Source organism: Dendrobates tinctorius, unplaced genomic scaffold (assembly GCF_039654945.1).
Source record: "Dendrobates tinctorius isolate UK_male_01 unplaced genomic scaffold, ASM3965494v1 ptg000102l, whole genome shotgun sequence".
NCBI classification, from domain to species: Eukaryota; Metazoa; Chordata; class Amphibia; order Anura; family Dendrobatidae; genus Dendrobates; species Dendrobates tinctorius.
Window position 1 is genome coordinate 35,646,048 of NW_027361770.1, and position 16,403 is coordinate 35,662,450.

Here is a 16,403-nt window from a genome sequence, read left to right on the forward strand (position 1 = left end):
TATTAAGTCTCCTCTCAGTCTTCTCTTCTGCAAGCTAAACATTCCCAAATCCTGCAACCTTTCCTTATAAGACAGGGTTTGCAGACCGGTCACCTGTCATGCTCCAGCGTGGATCTGACAGATTAAATGGATAAGTGAACTTTTTTTCCTTTGGCTAGGTGCCAAAGTGATGTGATTGCCACCGGTGGCCATTAGAATTATTACACGTGGTGTCGTTCATTCTAAGTTGCCCCAGTGGTGGTGAGTGGTAGTGCACTTTAGTTTCTTTGGTTTAGTGCACGTTATTATAAATCAGGTGTGAGGCTCTATAAAAGAGTTCAGGTGGGTTTGATGATTGTTGGTGATATTGTGTTCGTCATTTGGGAAGCAAGCCTGGGTGAGGAAGGAGCTGAACATGAGTCCTGCGCAGCCCAGCCAGAGGGGACGAGTGGCAGCTATGTGGTCTGCAAGAAAGGCTGGCATGGTGTGTTGGAGTCACAGTTTATGGTGTCGGCGGGAAGTGCTTGGTGGAGTGACGACTATGGAGAGAGTTGCACTCAGCATGCGGGACTTGGTTGCTGAGAGCTGGACTCAAGCATGCTTGACTTTTTAGGCAGAAGCTGAACTCATCTTTGGGACTCTGTTACTGGACTTCTGCAACTGGTGGTGGACTCTGCTCCAAGGCTGCACTATGGTGAAGGATCCTGTTATGGTGATGGATCCGGGTGGAGGAGAAGATGCACACAGGTGGTGGGCTCTGTTGCTAGGAGCGTACGCAACAGAGCAAAGCTAAGTGGTGTTTCCCCTGTATTGTCATTTTCCCTCATGTGTGATTAGTGCAGTGGTGGGATTAGTTTTCCGCACCAACCAATTCCCTAGTGAGGGTTTAGGTTCAGGGCGAGCTAGGGTTTTTAGGTTCCTGTGCGTCGCCCGGTGCGGAACCGGCATAGGGAACGTTAGGAGTGCAGGGACACTGGCTCAGGGGAGTACAGGAGGTCTCCACTTCCCTATTCCCTATTGCAGGGCCCACCATTGTTAATGTTACCCAGGTTCCCCTTTATTATTTAAATTCGCCTTACTAGAGGCGGGGTTTCCAGACTACTTTATATATACGTGTAATATTTAAATTCGCCAGTTGGAGGCGGTGTATCCAGCTGCACGTTTTATTATTTAAATTCGCCCCACTGGAGGCGGTGTATCCAGGGTCACGCTGTCATGGGTTCGCCTTGCGGTACTCGCTGCGTCCAGACACACGTGATCGTGACATCACCATTCTGGTCACTCTTCTCTGAACTTGCTCCATTTTGTTGATGCAGAAAAGGATTTCCAGTTTGTCAAGGAGCGCTTCCAGATGATTCATTAATTACTTCGAATATTTCAAGGAATATCCAGAAAAAGAAGGAGGGCACAGATCTAAGTGCAGAGTTTTAATTATGTCAGATAGAAATAAAAAATTCTTCTCACCTTTCTGGTGTCTTGTTGCTCAGCGTATAACCCTGTGTTTGGGTACTGGAGTAATCGTCTGGATCTGCTGGCCTGCAGCTCAAAACAGGTGGAACAAACTACCTTGTAGGAGATTCGTCAGAGAATGCAGAAAAGGATTTCCAGTTTGTCAAGGAGCGCTTCCAGATGATTCATTAATTACTCCAAATATTTCAAGGAACTGGATATTCCTTTAAATATTCGGAGTAATTAATGAATCATCTGGAAGCGCTCCTTGACAAACAGGAAATCCTTTTCTCCAGTTTGTTGATGTCTTTTTTAAAATGTGGCGCCCAAAACTGGACACAGTATTCCAGATTAGGTCTGACCAAAGAGGAGTAGAGGGCAATAATGACTTCACGTGATCTAGACTGTATGCTTCTGTTAATACATCCTAGAATTGCATTTGCCTTTTTTGATGCTGCATCACACTGTTGACTCATATTCAGTCTGTGATCTATTAGTATACCCAAGTCTTTTTCACATGTGCTGTTGCTTAGACCTATTCCTCCCATTCTGTATATGCTTTTTTCATTTTTATTGCCCAGATGTAGTACTTTGCATTTTTCCCTGTTAAAAATCATTCTGTTAGTTGCTGCCCACTACTCCAGTTTATTTATATCTCTTTGAATCCTCTCTCTCTCTTCTCTAGTATTAGCTATCCCTCCTAGCTTTGTGTCATCAGCAAATTTAATCAGTTTACCCTCAATTCCTTCATCTAAATAGTTGATAAAAAATGTTGAACAATACAGGGCCCAGGACAGAGCCCTGTGGTACCACACATGAGAAATTCTTCCAACTGGATATGCAGCCATTTACGACCACTCTTTGGGTCCGATCACTAGCACGCGGTCCCTGGGCTGGAATTGCCTTTGCCTCATTGATTGGTTGTACACCCTCGCTTGGGCCTACTGTGCCTGGAGAAGGTGTTCCTTTACAATATGCATTCCGCTTGCAATCCTTTCCTGCAGCTGGGCGACATGCTCAATGACACTCCGGTGCGGCATGACCTCGGCTTCCCAGGTTTCCTTGGCGATGTCCAGGAGCCCTCGTGGATGTCGGCAGTATAGGAGCTCGAAAGGCGAGAAGCCAATGGAGGCCTGTGGAACTTCTCTGATAGAAATTAATAATAATAATAATAATTTTTATTTATATAGCGCCAACATATTCCGCAGCACTTTACAAATAAGCGGGGACATGTACAGACAATAAATTCAATACAAGTTAAGACAATTCAAACAGTGACATTAGGAGTGAGGTCCCTGCTCGCAAGCTTACAATCTACAAGGAAATGGGGGACACAGTAGGTGAGAAATGCTTGTTAATTCAGGTCTGGCAATTATAATAGGGATTTTCATATAAAGCTGCATGATCCGGTCATCAGCCCGTGTGTTTAAGTGCAATAGACAAGTATCAAGTGCAGTTATCATGTGCATGAAGGGTGTGGAGACAGATGAATAGTAGGGTGCAGATTCAGAATAATATTTGGAAGGAGGGAACAGGGCAAAGTTAGCTTGCTGAGTAGTTGATGTGGTAGGCTTGTTTGAAGAGATGGGTTTTCAAAGCGCGCTTGAATAGGTCAGGGCTAGGTATCAGTCTGATCGTCTGGGGAAGTGCATTCCAGAGAGCTGGAGCAGCACGAGAGAAGTCTTGGAGACGGAGGTGCGAGGTTCGGATTACGGGGGATGTTAGTCTTAGGTCATTTGTAGAACGGAGGGCACGTGTAGGGCGATAGACAGAGATGAGAGAGGAGACATAAGGCGGTGCAGAACAGTGGAGAGCTTTGTGGGTGAGAGAGATGAGTTTATACTGGACCCTGTAGCGAATAGGTAGCCAGTGTAATGACTGGCACAAGATGGAGGCATCGGTGAAGCGGCTGGACAGAAATATGACCCTGGCTGCCGCATTCAAGATGGATTGGAGAGGAGAAAGTTTGGTAAGAGGGAGACCGATCAGAAGAGAGTTGCAGTAGTCCAGACGAGAATGAATAAGAGCGACAGTAAGAGTCTTAGCAGTTTCAAAGGTGAGAAAAGGTCGGATTCTGGAGATGTTTTTAAGATGCAGGTGACAAGAGCGACTGAGTGATCGGATGTACGGAGTAAAGGAAAGTTCAGTGTCGAATATGACCCCAAGACAGCGGGCATGCTGCTTGGGAGTTATGGTTGAACCCTCCAGGGTTATTTCGATGTTAGGTAGAGTGAGGTTAGTAGAGGGGAGAAACACAAGAAGTTCAGTTTTAGAGAGATTTAGTTTCAGATAGAGGGAGGACATGATGCTAGAGACAGCAAACAGACAATCCTTGGTATTTTGAATTAGGGTAGGGGTGATGTCAGGGGAAGAAGTGTATAATTGGGTGTCATCAGCATAGAGATGATACTGGAACCCAAATCTGCTGATTGTTTGTCCAATAGGGGCAGTGTATAAAGAGAAGAGGAGGGGGCCTAGGACTGAGCCCTGCGGGACCCCGATAGTAAGGGGATGAGAAGAGGAAGAGGAGTCGGAAAAAGATACAGTGAAGGAGCGGTCAGAGAGGTAGGAGGAGAACCAGGAGAGGGCTGTGTCCTTGAGGCCTATAGAGCGGAGCATAGTGAGGAGGAGCTGGTGATCCACAGTGTCAAATGCGGCAGAGAGATCCAGGAGAATCAGCAGGGAGCAATGACCTTTGGATTTAGCTGTTATTAAATCATTAGAGACTTTAGTGAGGGCAGTTTCAGTAGAGTGTAAAGAGCGGAAACCAGATTGTAAGGGGTCGAGAAGAGAGTTATCCGAGAGATAGCGGATTAGACGGGAGTGGACCAGGCGTTCCAGGAGTTTAGAGATGAAGGGAAGGTTAGAGACAGGTCTGTAGTTAGCAGTGCAGTTCTGGTCCAGGGATGGCTTTTTAAGTAAAGGGGTTATGATGGCATGTTTAAATGAGGAGGGAAATATACCTGAAGAAAGAGAGAGGTTAAATATTTTAGTCAGGTGAGTGGTGACCACTGGTGAGAGAGACTGCAGGAGCTGTGAAGGAATAGGGTCACTGTTGCAGGTTGTAGGCCGAGCAGAAGCGAGGAGCTTGGAAACTTCTTCTTCTAGAAAAGAGCAGGAACAGAAGCAGATAGTCCTAGTCTCGACCATCCTTTTCCATGACCCTCTTGAGCTTGACCTTCAAGGTCTTGTTGAAGCGTTCCAACAGGCCATCGGTCTGCGGATGGTAAATGGAGGTTCGCAGCTGGGCGATCTGGAGGATTCTACACAGCTCCCGCATCACTTTGATCATAAATGGGGTACCCAGGTCTGTCAAGATCTCCTTGGGAAAACTGGTCCTGCCAAAGATGTGGACAAGCTCCCAGGCGATACTCGTAGCCGAAGAGTTCCTCAGTGGCACCGCTTCTAGGTATTAGGTCATATAGTCCATGACCACTAAGATGTACTGATGGCCTCGTACAGATTTTACAAGAGGACCTACCAGGTCCATAGCAATCCAATGGGGATCACAGGCAACGGGACTAAGGAGTTTCAAAAGTGAGAAGTAGGAGCAGTTATCTGACAGGTGGGGCAGGATCTACAATAATTTAGGATCTCTCGGTAACACCCTGGCCAATAGAACCTTTGTAGCACTCTCTCCTGAGTTTTCTCTACCCCTAGATGTCCCCCCAAAATAAGCGAATGGACTATGTCTAAAACCCTCCTCCGGTAGGGTCCTGGAACTAACAGCTGATCTACTAACTCTCGAAACCTCAGTTTGATCACCCAATACAACAACTCATCATTGACTGCGAAATGAGAGAACCTGGTGTCATCCCCCGGCTCTTGAGCAACCCCATTACATAGAGTCACATTCTCAAATACCCCTTTAATGTAAGGTCTTGAAGTTGAGCAGTCCCAAAGTTCTCTTCAGGCACCTCTAAACCAGGGAAGCTAAGCTCCCCTGTTGCCATCTCATCCTCCTCTCTAGCGAGGACACATAGGGGGAACTCCTCCATCTTAAATTTTGATGGAGTAGCCTTCAGAGGGGCCTGGCTTTTGACCGGGACACTCTGTACACTCTGAGAGAAAGCAAGGTAGTGGTCTCCAATGAGCCCTGAGGACTGGCCAAAAACACAGGTAAGGCAACTGAACAGATGGATCCGCTGGAGCTCCAGCCGTGTGCCCTCAGATATAAATAGTATGAGAAGCAAAATTTACATGGACAAAGGAGCGCTGGAGATCCAAGGGTAGATTAAATAGACTTTATTCCACTACGCGTTTCAACGGACAACGCCGTCTTCATCAGGTGGCAATTTGATTACAACAGGAAGGGGTATTTAAAACACAAACAACCAATGGGGTACCACAAACAATCAACCAATGACAATCCATATAACAACATGAATATGCAAAGTCAGAAGGAAAAAATGTACAAGTAATAATAAATATAATGTTACGGGCTTGCGGAACATACCAAATAATATAAGTGGTATAGAGGCGCATTCGCAGCCCAGAGTCCACCGTGCAGAGATGTAAACTGCTGCTTGGTAATGGCGGAGCACTAACGAGACACCGGCGGGTAAACCGCTGACCTGGTGTGTACAGGAGCGAACTCAGTTACCTCACTGAGTCGCTGGAACAAGTTCGAGAGTCTGTTTATCCTCACAGGACTCGGCTGGAGAGCGCTAGAATTAAGACACAGGACTCTGCCCCAAGGACACAGGGTTAGAGTCCCTCTAGTCCCACAAACGCTCAGCACCGCAACAGTGATGCGTGGATAGACACTTATAGAATGCTGTGCCCTGTTAGCAGTCACAGGGTGCAGCTGAACGTTGCTTACCGCACTATGTGTGTACAGCGCAGCTCTGGCGGATGCCACTAGCCAGCTCAGGACTGGAAAGTGAATAGGATGCGCATGGCGCCACTCTAACAGATGCTGCAGTACCTGCAGTAGCGTAGTGCCTTAGGTAGAGTGGCGCACTCTGGCACTAGCTTGTGTGAGGAGCTGGGAGCACTGCGGCGCTAGGCAGTGCCACAACTCGGCCCTGACTCGGAAGTGTAAACCCTACCAACATGCGTAGCAAAGGGAAGGGGTTTCATAAGGAGTCATTCAGTGGTTCACAAGCATCCATAATTACACACATCACTACCAATTACTGTCTATACTAGCGCATGGCATGGGAGCAGCAATAGGACCTGAACATGTGACCTCAGACCTCCAATGATAGGACTTCCCACGGGCATGCTCAGTGGGCAAAAAGAAGGACTTAGTCCCAAGAGCTGCTCACTGCTGGCAATTGCAGGTGACTAAAGCTGAACCACGATTGGCAGCAGTAACTAAGCCGACAGCAGTAGACTGAGCAAGATACCGGGATCAACGTCTTTGCTGAGCAGGCTCCTGTGCGGCCGGAGAGGAATGGGAGACTGCAGAGGGCAAGGCTCGTGATTCCTCCTGTGCAGAGGCAGGAACCTGACGCCTAACATATAATACTTAAAAACAATTAAGATATAAAGGATAAGAATTAAATGTGTGGAAAAGACAATGTAATTTCACCACATTTTCAATAGTAAGATTCAGGCCTTCAGGAGCTTATGTGCCTAATTTGAATATCCAATAGCTCTCCCTATTTATTAAGCTCCTAAACCGATCCGGAGCATTATCCAGTATTTGGTTAATAATGGTGAGCGTTAATAGTTTTGGGTCTTTCTGATGAGTTGTAGAGAAGTGTTTGCATAGACTATGTAGTGAAAAACCATTCCTAATGTACTGACGGTGTTTGTTGAGCCATACATACATGGCTTGTATAGTACGACCCACATATTCTAGCCCACAGTTACATTCTATTAAATAAATAACATAAATGGATTGGCAGTTAACATGACAATTAATTCTATAGCTATTACCATTGGTGTTAGATATAAATACCTTTGTTCCTTGTTTAATGGACGTACAGCAGAGGCATTTAGGGGTTCTGCAGGCAAAGCAGCCTGGATTGGGATCTGCATGAGTAATGGAGAATGATAAATTAGAAGTGATGTTACTAGGAGCAACCAAATTACGGAGCGTCTTTTTTTTTCTGAAGATTGTTCTCGGCTGAACGGGGAGGTGTCTTGACAGGATAGAATCTCCCTTCAAGATAAACCAGTATTTTCTGAGAAGGTCACGAACCATTGTATGAGACTGGTTAGAAGTGTTGACCAAACTCTATTTGCCGAGTTCAGAAATAAATGAGAAACTGGGTCAGAGCAGAAAAAGTAAATTAATGTGCATGCAAAATGTAATTGCATATGAACACATGACCTTTACAGAGAAAACCAAAAACAAAACACAAAACAAATATCCTGGAATAAAAAAGTAAAAAATATATTGCAAAAATTGCATGAAGGAAGTAATAATAGTAATAGTAAGGGTATTTAGTTAACATAATTTTGATCAAAATTGTTTTGTGTTTTGTTTTTGAGTTCAGAAATAGTAGTGTCTTTAAATTAATTTGTTGCTATCCTCTCGAACACAGTCAAAAAGGCTTCAACATCATCCCCCCGAGTCACTTTCTGTATGGCTCGTCTTACTGTTTTCCGGGCATATGCATCATCACCTGGAGATGGGGATGTGGATGAGACCTCCGGCCTTACACGAACTACCTCTGTGAGGAGCTCCATTTGCTGTGTTAGCGCGCCCTGCTTCTGTCGATGCTGCTATTGTTGAAGCTGCTGTGCTAACAGCTTATTTGTCTCCTGTTGCCTCAAATTCTGTTGTTGACTGACGAGTTGGTGTTCATAGGGGGTTCAGTCGCAACAGAGGTACTGCACCTCACCTCCGCTTTCAGGTAAGCATCACCCAGAACCCACAGACTTGCATCCAACATCAGATCTCTCAGTCGACGGAGAGAGCTGTGTAGGTGGAAAAAGTTAGAAGGAGAGGGGTCAGAGTTTGGTAAGCTGTGGTCTGAGAGTTAGAGGGCAGTCTGTTGGAGGGAGAGGTAGGAGACAGACAGTCGGTGAAGAAGGAGTCGCATGAGGAGATTGAAGCGGAGTGCTGCTTGTCTCCAGACTGAAGAGAGAGAAACTCCAGAACTAAAGGAAGAAGAGGTCCTAGGGGCACGGATAGTGAGCAGTCCATCCGTGGGGCCCATATCCACGCTGAAAGTAGTCAGGTGGAGGGACCAGGTCACTGTCAGGGTACCAGCCCCAGCTAGTGGAGAAACTAAGGACTCAGATAGCAATCCGGAGGCGGTAGGCATTGCAAGTGCTACAGCCACATCCACATACATTCGCTGAAAAGGCAGACATATAGGATCCAGGGGTCTGACCAACATCGTCTGACAAGATCTGAGTCTGCTGTATTGAGACACTGTGCGTGAAGACGCAGGGCAGGAGAGGTGGTAGCTAGCACAGTGAGACGGCCAGGAAAGGAACATCTGAAAGGGGTTTCTGATATGGTGTACCCCAATTTAACTGGGAGCTGACTGGACCACGGACCCTAAGGACACAGCACCCCGGCTGGGGATTGTAACATCAGAACTGTGAGTAAAACCTGTGAAGACTGTGCATTGCTGTGTCGTCCAATTTATTAATGCGTCACTTGCCCTGCACTACATCCACCAAAATTTCCAACACCATAACTGCCCTGGGAAATAGCTCTGCCTGTGGAGAGCTGTACCAACTCTGCTGCATCAACAACTACCCCAGTGGACTGAATCTGCAGCGTCGGCTATCATTTTACTCGCTAAGTACCACAATTGGCGTCACAAATTATATCATATAAATTTTACTCCCCTTTTATCATATAATTTTCATTGGATGCCCAGAGCAACGGACCGGGTCACTGCTGCCGTGGCACATCCCCATAAGAACCAGCACGGTACCGAGTATCCCCACGCACTGATCACCTATTTGTCCTACCTGGAATAAGATTGGACTCCTGGCCAGGAGATTGCAACATCCAGGTATTGCCCTGGAAACAGCAAAATCTGTAAGGAAGAAATCCATATGCAACTGTAAATACGGTAGTTAATTTACCTGGTTAGGTGTTTGCTCTTCACTGAAGTTAAAAAGGATAAGTGGGTCACAGAACTATGTGTGATCAGAACTTCCCCTGTACATAGTTAACACTTCTTACGGTGTTCTTTTTTGGTTTTACATAAAACCATGTGGAAAATGCTGTTTGTTAACTGCATTAAAGTTTACTTGCCTTAATGACCAAAGAAGAAAAACTGTCTGGCGTGGCCGAAAAGGTCCAACGAGGTGACCAGCCATGCCTTGTAGCCATGTCCAAGGCCTACATTGGGGGTTTGAGACAGGTTCCTCCATATTACACCAGGACAGTGAGAAGCTAATCCCGGCAAGGGGTGTTACCGCACCTTGGTCTTACTGAATCTTGATTGCACTGGAACTTGGTTTTGTTTTCACTAGAATTTTATTGCCTTTAAAGTTTGATTCAATAGTAGTGAACTATACTTGAGAATTTGATGGCACTAAATGTAAGACTGCTTAGATAGTCAAAAGCACTTGAGAGTTTTACTTATAATGAATCTGATAGTTGTATATGCGAGATAGTTCCCTATTTTCATAGTCCTAAATAGCTAATAATGTTATTAAAGTTATATTTCTACATTTATATAGTAGCAATATGTAACGTTCAAGCATAAGTGACTCCCATAAAGGGAAGAAGAGTTCTTGTTTAATGGTTATTCTTTTGCAATACATTGCAGAAAAATTTGCATGTCTGTAACATCTGTTTTGCTTTGTTCCAGCCCGAGGATGTGCTGTGTTTAACGGTTGGGGTATGTGGCGCCCCAAAGCAGGGGACATCACGCAGAACCCACACACTTGCATCCAACATCAGATCTCTCAGTCGAGAGGGAGAGCTGTGTAGAGGGTATGGGTGGAGAAAGTTAGAAGGGGAGGGGTCAAAGTTTGGTAAGCTGTGGTCTGAAAGTTAGAGGGCAGTCTGTTGAAGGGAGAGGTGTTATGAATGGGTCACCGAGGAGGATGGCAGGAACAGGCTAAGCCACCAGGAAGCTAGAGAGGTTGGTAACTCAGCGGATTGCAGACCCCTGATCTTAACACAACTAGCAGTAGCCGTGGAGCGTTCATACGATGCCCTAGACACCTCGGCACAGCCGGAGAACTAACTAAGCCTAAAGCCAGAAAGATGAACTCTAAACTGCCCCAGAGCAGATCCCCAAAGGAACAGACAGCCCCCAAACATATATTGTCGGTGAGACAAGATGAGACACAAACATAGGCAGAAAATAGACTGAGCAAATGATGGGCCCAAACTGTCTAGATAGGACAGGACAGAAAATATACTGTCTGCAATCACGCAAAAACCCTAAAAAATCCAACACATCTGACATACAAAAAACCTGAGGCCACACAACCTCAACCCCGCTAGATCAGCACTCTGGTGTGAACTGGAAGCAAAGCAAAAGATACTAATGTAACAGGGGACTGAACAAACTGGCACAAGCTGTAGCATATGGAGTGAGGCCCAGGGCTGCCCCCAGCAGGGAGTACGCTGAACCCTCTCAACAAAGCAGAAAGCAAAAAAAGGCACAACCAGATTAGAAGCAAAGGATTAGCAAAAGAATCACTTAACTGAACCATGCAGATCAAGCAGGAGACAGAAGAGCTCAAAATGCACAGGAAATCACCAGCAACCACTAAGGGAAGCCTGCTCACTTAAATGCTCCCAGCCAGTAATCCCAGATTCCCAATCATCTTCGTCAGGTGGCAAACTTCCATCAGACTGGCCAGCTCCACTACTCCCAGTAACCAACAGAGGGAGCTCCAGCTCAGAAGTCCGAGCAAGGGAATTCACAACAGTAGCCCCCTTCAGGAGGGGTCACCGAACCCTCATCCATGCCACCAGGCTGATAAGGATGGGCTCGGTGAAAAGCACGAATCAATCTCTTGGCATGAATGTCAGAAGCAGAGACCCAAGAATTATCCTCCTGGCCATAACCTTTCCACTTGACCAAGTACTGAAGTCTCCGTCTAGCCAGACGAGAATCCAATATCTTCTCTACCTCATACTCCAAGTTACCCTTAACCAGTACAGGGTCAGGGGGCACCGCCATGGGAACTACTGGCTCCACAAACCTTTTCAACAAAGATTTATGAAAAACGTTATGAATCTTAAACGTAACTGGAAGAGCCAAATGGAAAGAAACAGGGTTAAGGATTTCCACAATCTTATAAGGTCCAATAAACCTTGGCTTGAATTTTGGAGATGCAACCTTCATGGGAATATTTTTTGAGGACAGCCAAACAATATCACCCACTTTAAACCGGGGACCAATAGTCCTATGCCGGTTGGAAAACCGTTAGGCCTTTTCCTGAGAGTGGGACAACTTATCCACTACTTGGTCCCAAATCTGCTGCATTCTCTCAACCACAGAATCCACACTTGGGCAGGCAGAAGCTTCCACCTGCCCCAAAGAAAATCGAGGATGAAATCCAAAGTTACAGAAGAAAGGAGACATCAAAGTGGCAGAACTAGCCCTATTGTTTAGCGCGAATTCGGCCAAGGGCAAAAATGAGACCCAGTCATCTTGATCAGCAGATATGAAACATCTCAAATAGGATTCCAAAGTCTGGTTTGTTCTCTCAGTCTGCCCATTGGTCTGAGGATGAAATGCAGAGGAAAAAGACAACTGAATTCCCAGTTTGGAACAGAAAGCTCTCCAAAATCTGGAAACAAACTGGACTCCTCTGTCCGACACAATGTTCTCAGGAATCCTGTGCAAAGAACCACTTGTTGTGAAAACAAGAGTACCAACTCAGAAGAAGATGGCAACTTTGGAAGTGGTACAAGATGGATCATCTTAGAAAATCTATCACAGATCACCCAAATAACAGTCATTCTCTAAGAGACAGGGAAATCAGAAATAAAATCCATTGAGATATGGGTCCATGGCCTCCTCGGCACAGGCAGGGGCATCAACAAACCACTAGCACGAGAACAGGGCTTGGACCAAGAACAAGTCCCACAGGACTGCACAAAATTCCTGACATCACGAGATAAGGCAGACCACCAAAATGACTGACTCACCAAATCTCTGGTACCAAAGATACCTGGATGAACAGCCAACGCGGAGCAATACATTTCAGACATTACTCTTCTCCTCCACTGGTCAGGGAAATACAATTTCCCCATAGGGCATCGTTCAGGTTTATCCTCCTGAAATTCCTCCAGGGCCCGTCTCAAATCGGGAGAGATGGCAGAAAGAACTACACCCTCATTTAGAATGGTAGTAGGCACAGTCACATCAAGAGAATCCGCAAAGAAACTCCTAGAAAGGGCGTCCGCCTTAACATTCTTAGTGCCCAGAAGAAAGGAGACCACAAAATTAAAATGCGTGAAAAACAAGGCCCACCTAGCCTGTCTAGGATTCAAGCGCTTGGCTGATTCAAGATAAATCAAATTCTTGTGATCGATGAGGACCACAACTTGATGTCTAGCTCCCTCCAACCAATGTCTCCACTCCTCAAATGCCCACTTCATGGCCAACAATTCCCGATTCCCCACGTCATAGTTATGTTCAGATGGAGACAATTTTCGAGAAAAGAAGGCGCAGGGATTCATCTTAGAGGTTACCGGATCTCTTTGGGACAAAACGGCTTCTGCACCAATCTCAAAAGCATCTATCTCCACCTGAAATGGGAGTGAAACATCAAGTTGCCATAGAACCGGAGCAGAAGTGAATCTCTGCTTAACCTCCTGAAATGTTGAGACTGCCTCTGGAGACCAATTCACCATTCATCATCAGCACCCTTTTAGGTAAAATCCGTCAGAGGTTTAACAATACCAGAAAAATTACTTATAAATTTACGGTAGAAATTAGCAAACCCAAAAACTTCTGTAGAGCCTTCAGAGAAGTGGGCTGAACCCAATCATAAATGGCCTATACCTTGGCTGGGTCCATTTCAATAGCAGATGGGGACAAAATGAATCCCAAAAACGAAATCCTCTGTACACCAAAAAGACATTTCAATCCCTTAACATACAGAGTATTTTCCCTCAAAATCCGGAACACAGTCCGGACATGTTCCACATAAGAATCCCAATCACTGGAAAAAATCAAAATATCATCCAGATAAATGATCAAAAACGTATCCACAAGGTCCTGGAAAATATCGTTCATAAAAGATTGGAAGACGGAAGGGGCATTAGTGAGCCCAAAAGGCATCACCAGGTACTCAAAATGTCCCTCCAGAGTATTAAACGCCGTCTTCCATTCATCCCCGTACTTGATGCGAATAAGGTTATACGCCCCCCTGAGGTCAAGTTTGGTAAACCAACAAGCACTTTTAACTCTGGAAAATAAATCAGAAATCGGGGTAAAGGGTACTAATATTTAACAGTGATTTTGTTAAGGGAACAATAGTCAATACATGGCCTTAATGAGCCATCTTGTTTGGCCACAAAAAAAACAGCACCCAAAGGTGAAGAGGATGGTCTGATATGACCCTTCTCCAATGATTCCTTGATATAAGATCACATAGCATCATGTTCAGGTACCCAGCGTCGGACTGGAACACCTTGGGCCCACCAGAGAAAATCATTCTTGGGGCCCACTATGTAGCTGCATAGAGTTAAATACCAGACAACCAATTATGCGGTAAAACACGCTAATATCCGGGTATAATATAAGGTTGTACATGTCTTAATTATGTAGCAGGAGTTGGGGTAGCCCCCTCATAGAATATAAAGCAGCCCCCTCACATAGTATAATGCAGCCATCTCATAGAATATAATGCAGCCATCTCATAGAATATAATACTGCCCCCCTCATAGGGAATAATGCACCCCCTCATAGGGTATAATGCACCCCCTCATAGGGTATAATACTGCCCCCCTCATAGGGTATAATACTGCCCCCCTCATAGATCATAGGGTATAATGCACCCCCTCATAGGGAATAATGCACCCCCTCATAGGGTATAATACTGCCCCCCTCATAGGGTATAATACTGCCCCCCTCATAGGGTATAATACTGCCCCCCTCATAGGGAATAATGCTGCCCTCCTCATAGGGTATAATGCTGCCCCCTCATAGGGTATAATGCTGCCCCCTCATAGGGTATAATGCTGCCCCCTCATAGGGTATAATGCTGCCCCCTCATAGGGTATAATGCTGCCCTCCTCATAGGGTATAATGCTGCCCTCCTCATAGGGTATAATGCTGCCCCCTCATAGGGTATAATGCTGCCCCCTCATAGGGTATAATACTGCCCCCCTCATAGGGTATAACGCTGCCCCATCATAGGGTATAATGCTATATAGATATAGAGTTAGATAGATATAGATAGAAAGATAGATGTAGAAATAGATAGATATAGAGATAGATAGTAGATAATGGATAGAAAGTAGATAATGGATAGATATAGATAGAAAGATTCATAGAGATAGAAAGAGATAGATATAAAGATAGATATAGAAAGAAATATAGATAGATAGATCGATAGGTAGATAGATATAGAGATAGATAGAAAATAGATAATGGATAGATAGATAGATAGATATAGAGATAGATAGCTATAGATAGAAAGATATAGAGATAGATATATAGATAGAGATAGATAATAGATAGAGATATACAGATATAATAATAATAATAATAATAATAATAATAATAATATAGACATATATAGATAGATATAGAGATAAATATATATAGATAGATGGCTATAAATAAAAATAGATAGAGATATATTTAGAGATAGATAGATAGATATAGAGATAGATAGATATAGAGATAGATATAGAGACAGATAGATATAGAAAGATAGATATAGAGATAATAGCTAGATATAGAGATATGTATAGAGATAGATAGATATAGAGTTAGAAAGATAGATAGAGATAGCTAGATAGATAGATATAGATAATAGATAGATATAATAGATAGATATAGAGATAGATATAGAGATAGATGGATAGATCAATAGATAGATAGAGATGGAGATAGAGATAGATAATGAGATATAGAGATAGATATAGAGATATAGTGTTAGATAGAAAGATAGATATAGAGATAGATAGATATAGAGATAGATATGGATATAGAGATAACAGATATAGAGATAATAATATATAGATAGATAGATATAGAGATAATATATAGATAGCTATAGAGAGAGAGATATCGAGATAGATATAGAGAGAAACAGATATAGATATAGAGATAGATAGAGAGATAATAGATAGATATAGAGATAGATAGATATAGATATAAAGATAGATAGAGACAGAGAGAGCGGTAGATAGAGAGAGAGATAGATATAGAGAGAGATAGATACAGAGATCGATAAATAGATAGAGAGATAGATATAGATAATAGATAGAGATAGATAAAGATAGATAATAAATATAGAGATAACAGATAGATATAGAGATAGAGTAAGATAGAAAGATATAGAGATAGGTAGATATAGATAATAGAGATAGATAGACATAATAGATAGATATAGATAGATATAGAGATAGATAGAAAGATAGATATAGAGATAGATGTAGAGATAGAAAGATAGATATAGAGATAGAGCGATAGATAGATAGATAGATAGAGATAGATATATATAATAGATAGAGATAAATAGATAAAGATAGATAGATATAGAGATAGATATAGAGATAGAAAGATAGATATACAGAGAGATAGATATAGAGATAGAGATAAATAGATAGATATAGAGAGAGATATAGAGAGAAATAGATATAGATATAGAGATAATAGATATAGATATAGAGAGAGATAGATACAGAGAAAAGATATAGAGATAAATAGATAGAGAAAGATAGATATAGAGAGAGATAGATACAGAGAAAAGATATAGAGATAAATAGATAGAGAAAGATAGATAGATATATAGATATAGAAAGATAGATATACAGAGAGATAGATATAGAGATAGATAGAGATATATAGATAGATAGCTATAGAGATAGATATAGAGAGAAATAGATATAGAGATAGATATAGAGA

General features: G+C 43.5%; 1 long non-coding RNA gene across 1 annotated transcript in view; it reads right to left on the minus strand.

Moving 5' to 3' along the window:
• LOC141099818 (uncharacterized) overlaps positions 1 to 7,411 on the minus strand; it is a 94,057-nt gene extending 86,646 nt beyond the window's left edge. Inside the window, exon 1 of the long non-coding RNA XR_012234534.1 lies at positions 7,337 to 7,411. This is a non-coding gene — a long non-coding RNA (uncharacterized lncRNA). The remainder of the gene's footprint in view (positions 1 to 7,336) is intronic.
• Between the last annotated feature and the right edge of the window lie 8,992 nt (positions 7,412 to 16,403).